This window comes from Bos mutus, unplaced genomic scaffold (genome assembly GCF_027580195.1).
Source record: "Bos mutus isolate GX-2022 unplaced genomic scaffold, NWIPB_WYAK_1.1 CTG254, whole genome shotgun sequence".
Classification (NCBI taxonomy): domain Eukaryota; kingdom Metazoa; phylum Chordata; class Mammalia; order Artiodactyla; family Bovidae; genus Bos; species Bos mutus.
In genome coordinates, this window is record NW_027219758.1 from 137040 (window position 1) to 158938 (window position 21899).

General features: G+C 37.5%; 1 pseudogene; it reads right to left on the minus strand.

Annotated features, from left to right (window-relative positions):
- Positions 1 to 9410: 9410 nt before the first annotated feature.
- LOC102269053 (olfactory receptor 5M3-like) lies at positions 9411 to 10883 on the minus strand (annotated as a pseudogene).
- Between the last annotated feature and the right edge of the window lie 11016 nt (positions 10884 to 21899).

Here is a 21899-nt window from a genome sequence, read left to right on the forward strand (position 1 = left end):
TTTTAAATATCCCTTGTTTCTAACACTGGTGTATTTGGTAGTCACACGTTTTTAAAATATTTATGGAGGGTTAGTTTCTCTTTTAAACACATCACAAATATTACTTTATCTCCTTCTAATTTTAACCATATTATAAATGGAAGCTACTTAATCAGATGTATTATCAGCCCTCAGTTCAGTTCAGTCACTCAGCTGTGTCCGACTCTTTGGGACCCCATGGGCTGCTGCATGCCAGGCTTCCCTGTCTATCACTAACTCCTGGAGCTTGCTCAAACTCAACTATCAGCCTTAATTACTAGATAAAAAGTTATCCTTAATCTAAACCTGCTAGTTGTGCTCATTTAAAGAGAGACAACCTGGTCACAATAGTTATCAAAATAAAGAGGCAAACCTCACATTCAAGCATTATGCATATTCCCTAGCTAAGGACTCTTTCATATCTAACATGCAATTATAATCAACTAGATATCCTCCACAGTTATGTGCTGCAGATTAAGAAATAAGTAAGACAAAGAGATTAATGTTAATCTTTAGAGTTGTATTAATGTAATAAAATACTACAATATCATACCTATTCTGCTGCTGCTGCTGCTGCTGCTAAGTTGCTTCAGTCGTGTCTGACTCTGTGCGACCCCATAGACGGCAGCCAATGAGGCTCCCCCGTCCCTGGGATTCTCCAGGCAAGAAGACTGGAGTGGGTTGCCATTTCCTTCTCCAATGCATGAAAGTGAAAAGTGAAAATGAAGTCGTTCAGTCGTGTCCGACCCTCAGCTACCCCATGGACTGCAGCCTTCCAGGCTCCTCTGTCCATAGGATTTTCCAGGCAAAAGTACTGGAGTGGGGTGCCATTGTCTTCTCTGTACCTATCCTAGAGATGATGAATTATACAGGAGGATATACATGGGTTATATGCAAACACTAGGCCATTGTGTAGGAGAGACTTGAATCTCTACAGAGTTTGGTGTCTTGGGGAGAGAAGCAAACCCTGTTGTATACTGAAGGAGGATTGTATTTGTCTCAAATGTGTTCAAGGGTCATTTTGAGCTTCCTGTGAACTTACTTGCCAAACAGGAACAGGAAGAAGAAAATCAGATTACAGATTTACCTGTAAACTGACCAAATAATGCTAGTTTATTAAAAAATTTTAAGATAATGTATTAATTTTTGGAAAAAAAATTGAATACCCTGAACAAGAACACTGGATATTTAGTGTTTGGCAATTTCATAATCAAAGATAAATTGATGAAAATAAGTTGTAGAAACCATCAAAAATAATAGAGGAAACACAAAGGTGAAGGAGAGGTTTCATCCCTGAAAAGGATTGCAAACGTATCTGCAGGGCATCCTGGTATTAAATCAACAGAATGTGCTTGCGGCTGCTAGTGGTGTTCACCCTCATGTGCGACTCACCCTGCAGTGTTCGATCTTCATTCCCTGAGCAGGGATGTAACCTGTGTCCCCTGAATGGGGAGTGTGGTGTATTAACCACAGGACTGCTAGGGATGTCCCCGCACTAATGCATTTTTAAAGGATAAGCAATAGAGAACAGTTTATTTGGCAAGTCAGATCTAATTGTGTGGTATCAAGGATGATCTAGGAAAAAAAAAAAAAGATATGAAAAAACAGTTCAAACCATTCCATCCTAAAGGAAATTAATCTCAAACATTCATTGGGTGGACTGATGCTGAAGCTGAAGCTGGACACTTAACTTTGGACACAATGCAAAGAGCCGACTCATTGGAAAAGATCCTGATGCTGGGAAAGGTTGAGCACAGGAGGAGAAGGGGACAACAGAGGATGAGAAGGTTAGATAACATCAGTGATTCAATGGATGTGAATTTGAGCAAACTCTCCAAGAGATAGTGGAGGATTGAGGAGCCTGGCATGCTACAGCCATGGGGTCACAAAGAGTTGGACACAACTTAGCAACAGGAAAAACAAGCAGCAACATGAAAAGGTAGTGGTGTTAGTACTTTGCAAAAGCTAAATACATGAAATTCTGAGTGCTGGTTAGTCTGATAATTGTTACCTTTAGTGAACTCACAGGGAAACTGGAGTGGTCAGATCTGGTCTTAGGAGGGATGAGGTTTGGGAAAAAAGTGAAGAGTCTGGGGAACTTAGAAGCGCTTAGATGTTTTTCCTCGCCATCTCCAGGCAAACCTACGGACACAAAACCTCCCATATTGTATTTCTCTGTGTTTCAAATTCAGTTACCTATAAATGTGGATTGTTTTTTCCCCAAGGCCAGGAAAGAGGAAACATTAAGTATTACATTTAAAGAATTCTGTCTCTAAGATTTTTTAATATAAATTTATTTATTTTAATTGGAGGTTAATTACTTTACAATATTGTATTCATTTTGCCATACATCAACATGAATCTGCCACAGGTATACACGTGTTCCCCATCCTGAATCCCCTTCCCTTATTGTGAGATTTTGAATTTTGGTTCCATGACTTAATTTATGAACTTCGGCAATTTTTATTAATATTGTGTTTTGTCTTTATCTATGTTTAACATGACATAATATTAATATACTGTTAAATTTGTTGTGATATGAAAAGAGACATTGCACATCAATATGTAATAAATACACAAGGCAGAATTATTATTAAATGCACTCCTGTCAATAGTAGCTTCCATCAATAGTTTATAACAGTCAAGTAATCAAACTTCTCCAAAAAATTTCCTATGTCTCTCTCTTTGACAAACATACAAATATACACCTCCAGGCAAGGATAATATATATGGAATAATTAATGTTAATTGATAAATAGTAAAAGAAAATAAAAACTAAGGCACAATCCTCCTCTTGCAGCTCTAGATAGATACATTTGTATACCAACCTCAGAATAAAGGGAAGCATTCCCAGTTAAGATGCAGAATTCAAAACAAACTGCTGTATAAGAGATGGCAATATGCAAAAGAGAAACTGGAAATCCACAAGAGAAATTTCCTTTAAATGCTTGCCTTAGGGAAAAAAAAAAATGAAGCAATTAAGTTTTCCCTAGAAATTTCCCTAGAAATCTCTGAGGAAGAGTCAGCTCTTGGTTTCCCTACTTTTCATAACAGATTTGAATAATTTTACTTTCCCCCAAATTCAAGTTATTTTGAAAGTGTCCTGGGATCAAATAACATACTTTGTTTGGATTTGCATCACACTCAGCTCTGCAATGATGTCGGTCATCCTGCATAAGCCAAGTCCATGCTCTGGGCTGCTTGGTCTGTGCCACTTGAATTTTCCAGTGAAAGATGAAGTGCGTATTACTCCTTATAACCAAAATTATGGCATATAATATAATGTATGAAAAAATTATCTTCAAAATGCATTTTTCAAAGCATGAAGAATGAATCCTTTCCAACTCCCTCATTTTATAAACAAGTAGACCTAGAAACTGAATCACAGCCACAACAAAGCATTTATTACAGTTAGCACATGCCAGACATTATGGTATTTTAATTCTCATAACTACCTCCTGAGGTAATCATTATTATTATCCATTTTCAGACCAAAAAATTAGTCTTAGAGAAGTTCAGTGACTTGGTCAAGGTCACACTTTCAATGAATCAGGGACAATCCTGATTCCAGAGTTGTACTGTTAATCATCCCATTCTATTGTCCAATAAATATTAGTAAGTATTAATAGAGCAGAGCAAAACTCAAGTCCTGCCCTTGAAGAGTGTCATTGCCTCTGTATTACTGATGTATTTTCAGTGTTCTGCAACAATGTTATGAACTTGGGAAATAAAAATGTGTTCTTTGTACAGCCTAAAAATTATGGATAGTTTTAATGATGCATGCATTTGAGTTGCCTAGGGATTCATGCCCCCCTCTCAAACTTGTTTCCTTTCTTGGCCAGATCAGGATATTGCACTCATACCGCCTCCCCTTCAGTAGCTTCAACAGTAGCCTATTGCAGCTTGTGATCTGTGGAGGACGTTGCTGCTTGTCCTCCAAACCCGTTCTTCTTCCATTGCAATAAACTTTGATGAGAGGGCCTTGCTCATGGCCCTGCCCCAGGACCCATAACAGCACTGGCCACATGGTACATGCACAAGAAATACTTTTCCAGTAAAGTAAATGGGAAATTATCATGTTTTCAATAGGTGAACTATACAGGGAAGAAAGGCACATATCTGAGTAATACCTAGATACATCTCAGAATAAGATTGAAAAGCTCCACGCTCACAGTGAAGCCATATTTTGGAATTGAAGAGTGCTCACTAAGCATTTGTGAATCAGTGCTGTATGTGGATCTTCAGAGAAAAAGTGCTGTCTTGAGAGAATCCTTTTGCTCCGCAGGGTTAGGAGTCTACTCCCCATAGAAGTCTGGGGACTAGCATCTTAAACAGTAACCTACCTCAGAGCGCAGAATTTTTTTTTCAGTTGCAAATTAACTGTTTTTCCCCTCAAATATTTTATTTAGTTTGATTTTTTTAAGGCCAGCCTCCATAAGACATGAAATAGCCTCATGGGATTCCTCTGTGTCTTAAGGTACAAACGTGGTTCTCATTGTGAATGACAATCACTCCTTTAACATAGAGAAATCTAGGCAGGGCAACTGCCACAGAGCAAGTCACTGAGTCTTATGATTCTACATCCAGGTCACAAAGATGGTGACTTAAGGTGTAGCTATGTGATTCCTGCAAAAACAGCCTTCTCTGTTTCTTTGGGGTTCCCTACATAAAATTAATAATCTCCTCCCCTGAATTTTCTTAGCATTTAGTTCTTGTTGCTTATAGAGTTCTTATTACATTATATCACATGTAAGTGTCTGTTTCGAAACTATGGACAATCTGAGACATGACACAGTGTCTTACTCCTTATTGCATCCTTTATACTCATTTAATACAAAGTGTTTTCCTAGGTCATGTGGGGAGTATCATGTGGAGAATATATAAGGTATATATTCCTATCCTGTTCATTCACATGGGGACACATACCTAGAGACACCCAGAGTATATAATAGATATCCCACATATCCATCTCCACAAATCCCACCCCACATTTCCCCACTCAACTAGCACACACTCCAAAATGCACACGTTCATCCTAGGTGGCAGTGGAACTCAGATTTTGGTTGTGATGCATTTTTTCAGGGGGTTACATCTGTAAGAATTCTTATATATTTTGGATGATGGAATGGACTTCCATTAGAGTATTACATGGGTTTCTACCAGGAAACTTGGAGCCTATTTAGCCTAAGAATACTTTAAATAAAGTCTTATCTTTGTATTTTCAAATAAAATGGCTAATAGAGTTTCAGGAACCTGTGAGAGAAGAGCTGGAGATTATAACTTCAGTGCCCAAGTACCCAGGACTCCTGAGTTTCTTTGCAGTTATTATGGAGAAAGTGACTCATGTCAACACATTTGTACCATGTGTTGTACAATGCAATATGCATTCTCTCAAGAAAAATGTAAATTTGAAAAGAATAAAATGTGATGTGTGTGTATGTGTTTCTGTGTGTTTGTCTGTATTAGAGAAGGAGAGAACAAGGAAGAGAGAGCCAGAGAGAGATAAATACAACTTATATTGGAGAGCTTAAGTATAATGAGTTTGATACATGTAGAAATGAATGTAACCATAAGATCTACTTTACAAAGCTATCTCAAATATTCAGCAAGTGGCAAAATTGCTGTAAGTTCTGCTAAAGTATCCAGACTCATGGAAGTTATGATCCAGAAAGATCTTGAGAGCAGATGCTACAGTCTACAAATACACTGGATGAACACACAAAAATAAGTGACTCAAAGTGTAAGTTGCTCAGTCATGTCCAACTCTTTGCAACCCCATGGACTATACAGTCCATGGAATTCACCAGGCAATAATACTGGAGTGGGTAGCCTTTCCCTTCACCAGGGGATCTTCCAATCCAGGGATTGAACCCACGTCTCCCGCATTGCGGGCTGATTCTTTACCAGCTGAGCCTCAACGGAAGTCCAAGAATACTGGAGTTGGTAGCCTATCCCTTCTCCAATGGATCATCCTGACCCATGAATTGAACCAGGGTCTCCTGCCTTGCAGGCAGATTCTTTACCAACTGAGCTATCAGGGACGTGGCTCAATGTTACCCAAAACTTAACTTGAAATTTGCAAAATCAGTAACATTATTTAACATTGACTTTACATCATCATTTTTCATGTAACACTAAACCAACTCTCAAAAGAAAGTAGAGAGAGTGGTACATTTTTGAAAAGAAAAAAAAAAAAAAAAGAGGTAACAAAGGTTATCCAAATCCATTTGCTAATATAGAATTAAAAGGCTTTAATATATATTTTAAAATGTATTCATAATCAGCAACTAATTTGATATATTGAGAGTTTGCAACAAATGATAAACACATGGTCTTACTGCCAAAAGAAATTACTTTTAACTCACTTAGACCTGTGATGGATTCATTTTGATATTTGGCAAAACTAATACAATTATGTAAAGTTTAAAAATAAAATAAAATTTAAAAAAAAGAAAGTAATATTAACTGTGTAAGATCTTAAAATGTTTAAGGGGTTTAAGTTTTCCAACTCTAGACACAGTAATAGTAATATAATTTAATCAAAATTAGCAACGATAGTATGCAAAGAACTTTAAAATCAGATCAGATCAGTCGCTCAGTCATGTCCAACTCTTTGCGACCCCATGAATTGCAGCACACCAGGCCTCCCTGTCCATCACCAACTCCCGGAGTTCACTGAGACTCATGTCCATCGAGTCAGTGATGCCATCCAGCCATCTCATCCTCTGTCGTCCCCTTCTCCTCCTGCCCCCAATCCCTCCCAGCATCAGAGTCTTTTCCAATGAGTCAACTCTTCCCATGAGGTGGCCAAAGTACTGGAGTTTCAGCTTTAGCATCATTCTTTCCAAAGAAATCCCAGGGCTGATCTCCTTCAGAATGGACTGGTTGGATCTCCTTGCAGTCCAAGGGACTCTCAAGAGTCTTCTCCAACAACACAGTTCAAAAGCATCAATTCTTTGGCACTCAGCCTTCTTCACAGTCCAACTCTCACATCCATACATGACCACAGGAAAAACCATAGCCTTGACTAGATGAACCTTTGTTGGCAAAGTAATGTCTCTGCTTTTCAATATGCTATCTAGGTTGGTCATAACTTTCCTTCCAAGGAGTAAGTGTCTTTTAATTTCATGGCTGCAGTCACCATCTGCAGTGATTTTGGAGCCTAGAAAAATAAACTCTGACACTGTTTCCACTGTTTCCCCATCTATTTCCCATGAAGTGATGGGACCAGATGCCATAATCTTCATTTTCTGAATGTTGAGCTTTAAGCCAACTCTTTCACTCTCCACTTTCACTTTCATCAAGAGGCTTTTGAGTTCCTCTTCACTTTCTGCCATAAGGGTGGTGTCATCTGCATATCTGAGGTTATTGATATTTCTCCCGGCAATCTTGATTCCAGCTTGTGCTTCTTCCAGTCCAGCGTTTCTCATGATGTACTCTGCATAGAAGTTAAATAAACAGGGTGACAATATACAGCCTTGACATACTCCTTTTCCTATTTGGAACCAGTCTGTTGTTCCATGTCCAGTTCTAACTGTTGCTTCCTGACCTGCATACAAATTTCTCAAGAGGCAGATCAGGTGGTCTGGTATTCCCATCTCTTGAAGAATTTTCCACAGTTTATTGGGATCCACACAGTCAAAGCTTTGGTAGAGTCAATAAAGCAGAAATAGACGTTTTTCTGGAACTCTCTTGCTTTTTCCATGATCCAGCAGATGTTGGCAATTTGATCTCTGGTTCCTCTGTCTTTTCTAAAACCAGCTTGAACATCAGGAAGTTCACAGTTCATGAATTGTTGAAGCCTGGCTTGGAGAATTTTGAGCATTACTTTACTAGCGTGTGAGATGAGTGCAATTGTGCGGTAGTTTGAGCATTCTTTGGCATTTCCTTTCTTAGGGATTGGAATGAAAACTGATCTTTTCCAAATTTCCTGGCATATTGAGTGCAGCATTTTTACAGCATCATCTTTCAGGATTTGGAATAGCTCAACTGGAATTCTATCACCTCCACTAACTTTGTTCATAGTGATGCTTTCTAAGGCCCACTTGAGTTCACATTCCAGGATGTCTGGCTCTAGGTCAGTGATCACACCATCGTGATTATCTGGGTTGTGAAGATCTTTTTTGTACAGTTTTTCTGTGTATTCTTGCCATCTCTTCTTAATACCTTCTGCTTCTGTTAGGTCCATACTATTTCTGTCCTTTACTGAGCTCATCTTTGCATGAAATGTTCCGCACTCATGATGTACCTATATCTATGTGGAAATGAATTCATATGCATTTCTGCTTTTCCAGAGGTAAATAAAAATATCCACTTGTACAAAGAAGGTTTATTTTCATAGTGCACCAGTATAATTTTATACTGATATCTTTGCAGCTAATTTTGTGATTAAGTATATAAATTAAATGCACAAATGACATTTCAGTATGTTTGAATTATGTATTTATTTATATTAGAGGACATAGAAACTTTAGAGAAAACCAAATTTTAAAGTTGTTGCCTCATACTTGTATGACAAAATTTCTCTTGAATTATGAGACAAACTAAATTATGTTAATATTATATGTATGGACACACACACACACACATATATATATATCTCATGTCATTGTTAATAGCAAATAGACAACAAATTTTTATTTCTTTCAATGCAAATATTATTTTAAAATATTTTAAATTTTCAAATAATTATTTGGTCAAAAATAGGCAAAATAATCCACAGGAATATTGATTTAATTTTTTAAGTGGAATCTGGAGAACTGTGCTTTCAGTATGAGAAATTCACTAATTCCGCCCACTTTTCAGTGAGAATGAAGACGCTAGCTGGTGTCCATGAGATGTGTGCAGCCTGGTCCCTGTTGGCCTTAGAGTTAGAATATAGAGGTTCTAGGAATCAGTAAAGAGAAACACTTACTCTACTCTGTGTTGTGAACACCAAAAAACTGAAAAAAGATGAAATACAATAGGGTTCCTGTTTTCAAAGCAGAAGTCTCTGAATAGATCCATGTCTCACACTGAAAGTAGCATTAAATATCACGCAAGCTCAAAACCATTAGCAAGGCCACAATTTTTATACACTCAGCCTAGAAAACTAAACAAAATGTTATTTTTCTACACCAAATTAGCCTCTTAATAGGTGCATTGATAAGCCTTTCCTAAACTCACCCACTGCATTTTTGAATAAAAAAAAATAAAGCAAAATCATCTCATTCTAGCTGAGTGTGAATCACTTCAATGACTAGACCTGTGAACTTAGGCTCAAATAACATATTCTATTAATTTATTTACTAAATTTAAGTCATTTGATTACTTATGTAAGCATGAATCGGTCAATCTACTTCTTTCTCTGAATTTTAGTCTTCCTCTTGATTTTCTTTCTATGCACAATGTCTTCAGCTATGTACTGAGCAATGATCTGTTGACACATATGAATGAATAGTAGAGGACAGATGTAATACAACTTTATTTTGACTTGTTAAAATTCTTCCAATCACTTTGTTCATGGCCTCTTTCACATCTCTGTTCCTCAGACTGTAGATCATGGGGTTCAACATGGGGATCACCGTGGTGTAAAACACAGCCACCATCTTCCCCTGCTCCACAGACTCCTCTTTGGGACGTCTGAGATACATGAAAATAAGGGTTCCGTAGAATATGACAACAGCTGTCAAATGGGACCCACAGGTGGAAAAGGCCTTGCGCCTACCTTCCGCTGAGTTCATCCGTAGAATGGCAATGAGGATGAACAGGTAAGATAGGATAACTACAATTAGAGAATATGTGAAATCAATGCCAGCTAGTGTGATCATCGTGTATTCTTTGAAACTGGAGCCTATTATACAGAGTGAAGTAAGCCAGAAGGAAAAACATAAATACAGTATACTAATGCATATATATGGAATTTAGAAAGATGGTAACAATAACCCGGTGTACGAGACAGCAAAAGAGACACTGACGTATAGAACAGTCTTATGGACTCTGTGGGAGAGGGAGAGGGTGGGAAGATTTGGGAGAATGGCATTGAAACATGTAAAATATCATGTAAGAAACAAGTTGCCAGTCCAGGTTCGATGCACGATACTGGATGCTTGGAGCTAGTGCACTGGGACGACCCAGAGGGATGGTATGGGGAGGGAGGAGGGAGGAGGGTTTAGGATGGGGAACACATGTATACCTGTGGCGGATTCATTTTGATATTTGGCAAAACTAATACAATTATGTAAAGTTTAAAAATAAAATAAAATTAGAAAAAAATAATAAAATGAATAAAGTGAATAGGCATAAAAAAAAAAAAAAAAAGGTTCCAGCACAGGCCATTTTGATGAGAGGTGGGTCTGCACAGTAGAAGTGGTTGATCTCAATTTTCCCACAGAAGTACAAGCCATAGGTCGATAATGTTGATACCAGACTAATCAGAAAACCATACACATAAAGGAAAGAAATCAGTCAGATACAGACAACCCTTGACATTTTGCTGCCATAGAGCAAAGGGTCCCCAATGGCCATGTATCTATCAAAGGCCATCACAGCAAGAATAAAAACTTCTACATGGACGAGAGCAATAAAAAGAAATACTGTACCAAACAGCCAGCGTATGAAATCGTTTTTGTCTCTGATAACAGGTTTTCCAGCATTTTAGGAGTGACATTGGAGGAAAACCACATATCAACAAATGACAAATGACTCAAAAAAAAGTACATGGGGCTGCTGAGTTGTGGACTGACCTTAATTAACAGGATCATGCCGATATTACCCACCACGGTGATCACATAGACCAGCAGGAAAATGACGAACGAGAGAACTTGCCATTCCCGACTGGTTAGTCCCAAAAGAATAAACTCTGTCACATCCGTGAAGTTGAGCATTTTCTCTTCTCTAAGTCAATATTTGATACAAACTTCTATGATAAGTTTTAGTAAATAAATTTAAAATCAGATGTTGATTATTATCAATTTACATTTTATTCATGCTCTCTTTTATTTTAATTAAATAACTATGACTTCATTTTGACAGTCTTTTTCAGCAATTTTTTTCTGAGCACCTGCTGTTTAACAAGCTCCCTGAAGGTGTCTACATTGACAAATATAATACACTGACCCACTTACATAAGAGTTGTACAAAATGTGATTGAAACATGCTATTCCTAAAAATTGTAATTGTCCAAATGTCCAAGTGTGTATGTGTGTGTGTATTCAGTTGTGTCCGACTCTTTAGGACTCCAGGGACTATAGCCCACCAGAGTCTTTGCAGGCAAAAATACTGGAGTAGATTGCCATTTCCTCCTCCAGGGGATCTTCCCAACCCAGGGCTGAACCGGAGTCTCCTGCATTGGCAGGTGGATTCTTTACCACTTAGCCACCAGGGAAGCTCAAGACTATTTCTTAAATATCCCTTGCTTTCAACTGGCATTTTGGTAATTATTCATTTTAAGATATTTATGGAGGGTAAGATTTCTGTTTTTAATGTCACTCAAAAATAATACTTTTTCTCCATTTTAATATAAGCATGTTCTCCAGGATTATGGGCTTCCCTGGTGGCTCAGACAGTATAGTGTCTTCCTGCAATGTGGGAGACCTGGGTTCAATCCCTGGGTCAGGAAGATCCCCTGGAGAAGGAAATGGCAACACACTCCAGTATTCTTGCCTAGAGAAACCCATGGACAGAGGAGCCTGGTGGGCTGCTGTCCATAGGGTCGCATAGAGTTGGACACAACTGAAATGACTTAGCATGCATGCATGCATCCAGTACTCTTTCCTGGAAAATTCCATGGATGGAGGAGCCTGGTGGGCTACAGTCCATGGGGTCGCAAAGAGTCAGACAAGACTGAGCGACTTCACTTTCACTTCCAGTATTATAGAGAAAAACCATTTAATCCAATAAACTGTCAGCCCTAAATATCAGATAAAATTTGTTTTTAATCTAACCTCATACTTGGACTCATTTAAAAGGGACAAACTGTTCCCAGTAATCTTTGAAATAAAGGGTTAAATCACTTACACACTTTCATATATTGTGTGTATTCCCTGGATAAGGACTCTGACAAACCTAGCATGTAATTATAATCTACTAGATACCCTCCACTGTTATGTTCTGCAGATTCAAAGATAAGACCAGATCAGTGTCACTAGTGAGAAGTGGTAGTAATGTAATTAAACCTTGTAAAATCATGATGTATTCCTACAGTGTTATAATATGGGGATAAAGCAGGGAATGATTGACTCTTCCGTGGAGATCCAGTGGTCTAAGAAAGCTTCTTGGATAGTTACAAATTTATTTTCAAATACAGATTGTATCATATGAACCTCTCCAGGACAGTACTTCACAAAATATTTTCGTGAGAAAATACTAGTGCCTTGCATTCTGTTAATAAGTATTATGGAGGAAAATCCACAAGCGTTTATTCATCAAATAATGAGAAATCTTTGTGTCTTATCCTAATTCTTATAATTATGCAACTTACCTCGTAAAATATGCAAAACTGTTTGGGAAAGAATTCTAATACACTTAGTCTAGCTAGCATTTACTTAGCTTTAAATGAGAGAAAGGAGAAAGAGATAGAGGTGACTTTAAGTATATGAAAGGATGTGCATAGGTTTTATGCAATCATGACACCATTGTATACAAGGGACTTGAGTTTCTGCAGATTTGGGGATCCTGGGGGGATAGGGTGGAGGGTGATGCTCTAGAAGCAATCCTTCTGAGATACAAAGGAGAGCCATATTTGTCCTAAATGTGCCACAGTATCATTTTGAGCTGCTTGTGAACCTGCTCAGTCCAAGGGAACCAGAACAAGAAAAATGGAACACAGAACTGTTTGTAAACCACCCAAACAATGCAACTTAATAAAAAGTTTTAAAAATAGTATGTTAGCTTTTGAATAAGATCAATGCCCTCCAAAAAAAAAAAAAAAAAAGGATTTTTAAAGATTGAGATATTAATGAAAGATATGTTTTAGACACCATCATAAATGATAGAGAAAATACAAAGATGAAGGAGAGATTCTGAATGTGGAAAGAGATTACAAATATGTTAATAGAGCATGTTGATATTGTGTTAACAAAATGTGCCAGGATTTTCCACTTACTTTTAAAACAGCAGAAGAGGAATTTTTATTTGGAATGTCAGATCTCACTGCATCTAACTGTACCAAGGATGATCCAGAAAGATGATATAAAAGATCAGTGTTGTTAGTACCTCACAAAGGCAAAATAGATGAAAACCTGTGTGGTGGTTAGACAGGTAACTGAGAGCTCTGAGGAACTCACAGGGAAAATGCAACAGTCAGGTCTGATCTTAGGAATTATGGAGACTGGAAAAAAGAGAAGGATTTGGAGACAGACGGTTTTGCTCACCACCTTCTTCAGGCAAAAATATATACAAAAACTACCCATATTGTATCACCCTGGCTTTCAAATTAAGTTACCAGTAATTGTAGATTATTTTCCCCCAGGACCAGAAAAGAGGAAACATTAAGTATTCCAGTTAGAGAATTCTGTTTCTGTTGTAAAGTGGTTTTGAATTCTGGCCCCATGACTTATTTTGTGAACTTAGGCAGGCTTTGCTCTTAGTTTGTTTTGTGTTTCATTTTTCTGTGTCTTAAGATGATGTAACAAGTATTAATTAACAGTATTAACTTCATTGTTTGAGAGTATGAAAAGACATATTCAGATCTCTTGCAACCCCATGGATGGTAGCCCACCAGATTCCTCTGTCCATGGGATTCTCCAGGCAAGAATACTGGAGTGAGTTGCCATTTCCTCCTCCAATAATAAATAAGAAGGTGCAATTATTACTGAATGCACTTGTGGAAACTGTAGCTTCATTAATAGCTTTTAATAATCAAATATTCAAATCTAAATATAAAATTTCTGTCTCTGACAAATAGACACCTCCATACATGGATAATATAAATGGAATAATTAATGAAGAATATAATAAAATAAAATATATAATGAAAGCTTCATCTTCCAGCTCCAGATAGATGTGTTTGTATACCAACCTCTAAATAGAGCAAAGTATTCCCAGGAAGGATGCAGAATGGGAAAGTGAATGTTGTGTAAGAGATGAGATGATGCCAGGTAGAAAAGAAACTGGAAATCCACAAGAGAAGTTTGCCTTAAATTATTGCTTTATTAAAAAAAAAAAAATTAAGAATCTTCTAGAAATAACCCTGGGGAAAGTATATCTCTAGAGGAAAAGCTGATCACTGAGTTTTTGTTTTGTAACAGATTAGCAAAAATCCACCTCTCCCATTCAAGTTATTTTGAAAGTATTCTGGGATCAAATAACGTTCTTTGCTTTGGGTTTGCATCACACTAAACTTGGTGATGACGTTCCTCAACATTCATAAGCCCAGCTTGTGTTCTGTGCTTCATGGCTCACAGGACCTTGGCCTCTAGTCCCTTATCATGCCTATGGTCTCATATCCCATTAATTTTCTCACTGCCCTGGGCTGCAGCCACACTGGCTTCCATTTGTTCTTAAAACTTTCCTTGAACGCTTGCATCTGCCTTTTCCTTAGTTACTCCATCTTCTAAAACACTGCTCCGTAAGGACCTCCATGGCTCATCTCTAAACCACCTTCATGAGATTTTTGTTCAATTATCCTCTTCTCAATGAAATCAACCTTCATTCTCATATCTGAGCCAGAGATCCCCCTTTGCTCCTTTATCTTACAAGATGATTTTTTCCAGATTTTTCTATAACATCACTAATATACTCTAAGATTTATTTATGTATTTTCCTGATGGTTTATGCTTGTTTCACACAAATGGAATATAAGTCTCATGAGATCAAGGATTTCTTTTTCTGTTTTGTTCACTGATAACAAATAACTAAAACAGAGCCTCAAACATAACAGGCACTCAGCTAATATTCGTTGGACAAATAAGTGAATTAATTAATTCAACTGAAGGTTAAAATGCTTAGAAGTAGGCCAAAATAATTATAAATAAGTTTATGTACTTATTATTGGCATTTTAATATGATTAGGGTTAGAGAGACTATTAATTTACTAATGGCAATGTCCTATGAGAATTAGTGTTGGTATCTTGCTTCAGACTGCATGCAAAAACTAAATTGCAAACTATATAAATTAAATATTTAAATATGTGTGTAATGCAATAACTTTTATGTGAATGATTATATAGTTTCTCATAGTACTTAAAATTGCACTAGTTGCATAATTACCTCTGAAATCATATGGCTTTCAAATTGATTAAGTTTTATAATCTAGGGCAAGAATACAGCTAGGTAGAGAAATTAGTTCTGCTGTTGGTAAATTAGGCAGTTTAGAGTTACACACATAAATAGAAGGAGAAAAATAGCATACAAGATTATGTTATTAATGTTGATTATTTTATGTGACAACTAATTTAACCCTGAGGTAAATTCTTAAACAAAATTCCTGGAAAGTATTGATCAAGTTGAATACTCTGGAACATACACATGCACACACATGTGCAAACACACATATAACCTATCTATATATGTGTAACATATATAACATTTATACTTACATATATAATGTTGACGGATAATTTTGTTTCATTTGTGGAAATCATTGTGAGGAAAACTTTATTTTTAAAATTTTCTTATAAAATATTGATAAATAAAAGAAAATGAACAGAATTTGAATATTGACAAGAAAGTTTAAGATTCATTCACAATCAAGCAGCTATCTGTGCCTCAAATTTTTCTCATCTTTCAAAAAAAACATTTTGAAAACCAGGCAACAGTATTGCTAAAAACAAAATTCAGGATATCTGCTATATTGATAATGTGTTCATTTTAAAATCAGATATAAAAGAATCACATTACATATGTATGTACTAGGACTAGCAAGTTTTCTGCTAGTTTCTGCTATCACCAACCCCAAAAATATTTTTTAAAAATAAAACAAAATAAGAGTAAATATATTTTTCTATTTTCCAAAAATTGTCTAAAGATAAGTTGTTGAAATATATTTACAGAAACACATTCCAAACTCCAAATCAACAGTGAGATTATATTACCTTCTGATGGTCATTAAAGGTAAGACACAAATGGGCCTTAAATAGAAACCATATAAGTAAAATATGCTTACATATAAATGAGGTTTATTTAATTATTAGTAAACATTTGAAAAATCCAGACTCATCTAGGATACAGCTGCATTGATTAATACTATTGAATGAGGCTTGTAGCATATTTTGAATAAAATATTCCACAATCAGGGATGTTATCTACAATTGTAACAATGAGATACAGTGGAAAAACAGTCAATTTAAGCACCTAAAAATAACAGATATCCCAAACCAATATCTATTTTAGGTGCAAGAAAAGACTATTACACTTTCTCTAAAATCAGAATCTAAACAGGGAACACGTGTATACCTGTGGAGGATTCATGTTGATATATGGCAAAACCAATAAAATATTGTAAAGTTAAAAAATAAAATTAAAAAAACAGTGAATTTATAAAAATTGCAAATATTTTACATAAAATTTTTTCCAGTCACACCTACTAAATTTAGATTTCATAGACCCAGAGACTCTTGTTTCAAATGTGCTTATTTTATGTTTACACTATTATTACATTTTCAATTATACATAATCTTCATCTATTCATGGAAAACATAAATGACAAATTTCCTCAAAATTACCCAACAGAAATGATAACTGTCTACCCCTTCTATTGAACCATGGGTCTCATCATATACTTTAACTTTCCATTTTATTTAGTTAAAGCTGTTCTGCTCCTTCATCTTTGTTGCTGAGACTAAAAATCATAGAGTACAACATTTAGGAATTAGTGTGATGTAAAACGTAGCCACCATTTCCCCCTGTTCTACAGACTCTTCAGTTGGACTTCTGAGACACACGAAGAAAAGATTTCCATAAAATATGGGGACCGCTGTCAAGTGGGGTCCACATGTAGAGAAGGTTTTCTTCCTTCTGCTGAGTGCATTCTCAGGACAGCAATAAGGATAAATGTGTTCAGTGCAGTTCAGTTCAGTCACTCAGTCATGTCCAACTCTTTGCAACTCCATGAATCACAGCACGCCAGGCCTCCCTGTCCATCACCAACTCCCGGAGTTCACTCAAACTCACATCCCTCAAGTCGGTGATGGCATCTCATCCTCTGCTGTCCCCTTCTCCTCCTGCTTCCAATCCCTCCCAGCATCAGAGTCTTTTCCAATGATTCAACTCTTCGCATGAGGTGGCCAAAGTACTGGAGTTTCAGCTTCAGCATCATTCCTTCCAAAGAACACCCAGGACTGATCTCCTTTAGAATGGACTGGTTGGATCTCCTTGCAGTCCAAGGGACTCTAAAGAGTCTTCTCCAACAACACAGTTCAAAACCATCAATTCTTTGGCACTCAGCTTTCTTCACAGTCCAACTCTCAAATCCATACATGACTACTGGAAAAACCATAGCCTTGACTAGATTAACCTTTGTTAGCAAAGTAATGTCTCTGCTTTTGAATATGCCATCTAGGTTGGTCATAACTTTCCTTCCAAGGAGTAAGCATCTTTCAATTTCATGGCTGCAGTCACCATCTGCAGTGATTTTGGAGCCCCAAAAAATAAAGTCTGACACTGTTTCCCCATCTATTTCCCATGAAGTGATGGGACCAGATGCCATGACCTTAGTTTTCTGAATGTTGAGCTTTAAGCCAACTTTTCCACTCTCCTCTTTCACCTTCATCAAGAGGCTTTTTAGTTCCTCTTCACTTTCTGCCATAAGGGTGGTGTTATCTGCAATATCTGAGGTTATTGATATTTCTTCTGGCAATCTTGGTTCCAGCTTGTGCTTTTTCCAGCCCAGTGTTTCTTATGATGTACTCTGCATATAAGTTAAATAAGTAGGGTGACAATATACAGCCTTGATGTACTCCTTTTCCTATTTGGAACCAGTCTGTTGTTCCATGTCCAGTTCTAACTGTTGCTGCCTGACCTGCATATGGGTGTCTCAAGAGGCAGGTCAGGTGGTCTGGTATTCCCATCTCTTTCAGAATTTTCGAGTTTAATGTGATCCACACAGTCAAAGGCTTTGGCATAGTCAATAAAGCAGAAATAGATGTTTTTCTGGAACTCTCTTGCTTTTTTCGATGATCCAGAGGATGTTGGCAATTTGATCTCTGGTTCCTCTGTCTTTTCTAAAACCAGCTTGAACATCTGGAAGTTCACAGTTCACGAATTGCTGAAGCCTGGCTTGGAGAATTTTTAGCATTACTCTACTAGCATGTGAGATGAGTGCAATTGTGTGGTAGTTTGAGCATTTCTTGGCATTGCCTTTCTTCTGGGATTGGAATGAAAACTGATCTTTTCCAGTCCTGTGGCCACTGCTGAGTTTTCCAAATTTGCTGGCATATTGAGTGCAGCACTTTCACAGCATCATCTTTCAGGTTTTGAAACAGCTTAACTAGAATTCCATCACCTCCACTAGCTTTGTTCATAGTGATGCTTTCTTTATAGTCCAACTTTAGTCAGCTTTCTTTATAGTCCAACTCTCACATTCATACATGACAACTGGAAAAACCATATACTTGACTAGATGGACCTTTGTTGGCAAAGTAATGTCTCTGCTTTTTAATATGGGGTCTAGATTGGTGATAACCTTTCTTCCAAGGAGTAAAGCATCTTCTAATTTCGTGGCTACACTCACCATCTGCAGTGATTTTGGAGCCCAAAACAATAAAGTCTGCCACTGTTAGAAATGGACTTGGAACAACAGAATGGTTCCAAATTGGGAAAGAAGTCCATCAAAGCTGTATATTGTCACCCTGCTTATTTAATTTCAATGCAGAGTACATCTTGTGAAGTGCCAGGCTGGATGAAGGACAATCTGGAATCAAGATTTCTGGGAGAAATAACAATATCCTCAAGATGATGACATCACCCTTATGGCAGAAAGAGAAGAACTAAAGAGCTTCTTGATGAAAATTAAAGAGGAGACTGAAAAAGTTGGCTTAAAACTCAGCATTCAGAAAACTGAGATCATGGCATCTGGTCCCATAACTTCACAGAAATAGATGGGGAAGCAATGGAAACAGAGAGATACTTTATTTTGGGGGAGAGGGCTCCAAAATCACTGCAGATGGTGACTACACCCATGAAATTAAAAGACGCTTGTTCTTTGGAAGAAAAGTTATGACTAGCCTGGACAGCATATTAAAAAACAGAGGCATTACTTTGCCAACAAAATCCATCTAGCCAAAGCTATGGTCTTTCCAGTAGTCATGTATGGATGTGAGAGTTGGATTGGAAAGAAAGCTGAGTGGTGAAGAATTGATGCTTTTGAACTGTGGTGTTGGAGAAGATCCTGAGAATCTCTTGGACTGCAAAGAGATCAATCCAGTCAATCTGAAAGCAAATAAACCCTGAATATTCTTTGGAAGGACTGATGTTGAAGCTGAAGCTCTAATATTTTGGCTACTTTATGTGAAAAACTGACTCCTTAGAAAAGACCCTGGTGCTGGGAAAGATTGAAGGAGGGAGGAGGAGTGGATGACAGAGGATGAGATGGTTAGATAGCATCACCAGCTCAATGGACATGAGTTTGAATAAGCTCCAGGAGTTGGTGAAGGACAGGGAAACCTGGCTTGCTGCAGTCCATGGGGTCGCAAAGAGTCGGACACAACTTAACCACTGAACTGAACATCACAATGTGGTCAATATGAATAGCACTTCATTTTTCAGCTGCCCAAACCATATAAATGAAACTAATAGACTTATATAATTTGAATAAATGTATAACAATATAGCACAGAAGGCAATGGTGACCCACTCCAGTATTCTTCCATGGAAAAATCCCACAGACGGAGGAGCCTGGTAGGCTGCAGTCCATGGGGTCACGAAGAGTCGGACACGACTGAGCGACTTCACTTTCACTTTTCGCTTTCATGCACTGGAGAAGGAAATGGCAACCCACTCCAGTGTTCTTGCCTGGAGAATCCCAGGGATGGTGGAGCCTGGTGGGCTGCCGTCTACGGGGTCGCACAGAGTTGGACACTATTGAAGCAACTCAGCAGCAGCAGCAGCAGCAGCATAACAGTATAGGATGCTTGGGGCTGGTGCACTGGGATGACCCAGAGGCATGGTACAGGGAGGGACGTGGGAGGGGGGTTCAGGATGGGGAACACTTGTACACCCATGGCAGATTCATGTTGATGTATGGCAAAACCAATACAATATTGAAAAGTAATTAGCCTCCAATTAAAATAAATACATTTATATTAAAAAAAATATAGGGCTTTGATAGTGATTCAGAGGGTAAAGAATTTGCCTGCAGTGCAGGAGACCAGGATTTGATCCCACAGATTGGGAAGAGTACTTGGGGAAAAGAGTGGCAAGGCACTTCAGTATTTGTGCCTGGAGAATTCTTCCATATAGCAATAATAAAAACCCAATTTGTTGGGTTCTTAAAATCCATGCAGCATATTAAAATAGCTTCCTTCATATGTTTGCTTAATTACAGCAATCCTTTGAAATATACACTATACTAACCCATTTTACAATAAAGAAATACAATACAATAAAGAAATTCTTTGGCCTTCTGATTTCAAATCTCATTGTCTTAATTATTAAATATTATGAGGTCTTTGAACAATTGCACTCATCTTGTTAGCATTCAGGTTTATAGTTCACAACATTTTAAGTTACTAAATAAGTTATTCACTCATTTATCTATACACGCTTATCACAAGTTATTATTGTGCATCTTTCAAAACTCAGATGTGATGCTGGAGGCTAGAAGTAAGATGATGGACAAGACAACTGCAAAAGGTTAAGTTAGGTGGATAACCAAGTCCAGAACATTTAACTCTTGGACCCTGGCTCACAGCTCAGTTATAGAAGAACTAGAAGAGGAATCAGATATTATAGTCCCCAGTTTGCTATAGACATCACATACTTCTTTCCTCTGTAACATTCTACCTTCCTAAGGAAGTCCATCTCTTCCTCTCAGTTAAATAGACTGCTTAGGGAAAGACAATATGCTGCCAGAGTGTTAAAATTCAATTTATCTAACACTACTGCCCCCTGCTGCTGCTGCTAAGTCACTTCAGTCATGTCTGACTCTGTGCAACCCCATAGACAGCAGCCCGCCAGGCTCCCCTGTCCCTGGGATTCTCCAGGCAAGAACACTGGAGTGGGTTGCCATTTCCTTCTCCAATGCATGAAAGTGAAAAGTGAAAGTGAAGTCGTTCAGTTGTGTCTGACCCTTAGCATGGACTGCAGCCTACCAGGCTCCTCCGTCCATGGGATTTTCCAGGCAAGAGTACTGGAGTGGGGTGCCATTGCCTTCTCTGGTTAATTAAGCACTATCATCTAAATAGCACACAAGTTAACAAAGGCACAGAAAAAAATATATATTACAAATTCAGGGATAAAATATAGCAAAGTGAATGACTTTTAGCTCAAGCAATACATATGTGAAATATATAAAGATTTTGCATAAGAAAAGAAACAAGACTCAAAACTATATTTCCAATTTTTGTTAAAAAATCTAGAAAAGAAAGTAAAAGGTAATCCCAAGTAATCTACCTTTTTCAGATCAATGACACAAAAAACATTTTTTCTTTCCCTAGATCTGAGTATGTGTATTCACACTCGCAGATCTGAGGGAGAAAGTAGGTCCCTACAGATCAGAGGCCACAAACCAGATCCACAAACAGCTGTCTAGGAAAAGAATGATTATATTCTTCTCTCTTCTCATTCCAGACTGACCATCAAACAAGTGCATTCATAAGAACCAGAAAGCTATCATGACCCATAGTTCAGTTTTACTTAGTAAGTTAGGGGAAGAGTACAGAAGGTTGGTCTTCTTAAAGATTCGTAGCCCCTCAAAATAGATGACAATAAAAAGAAAATAAATTCAAAGAACTGAGCTCACAGCA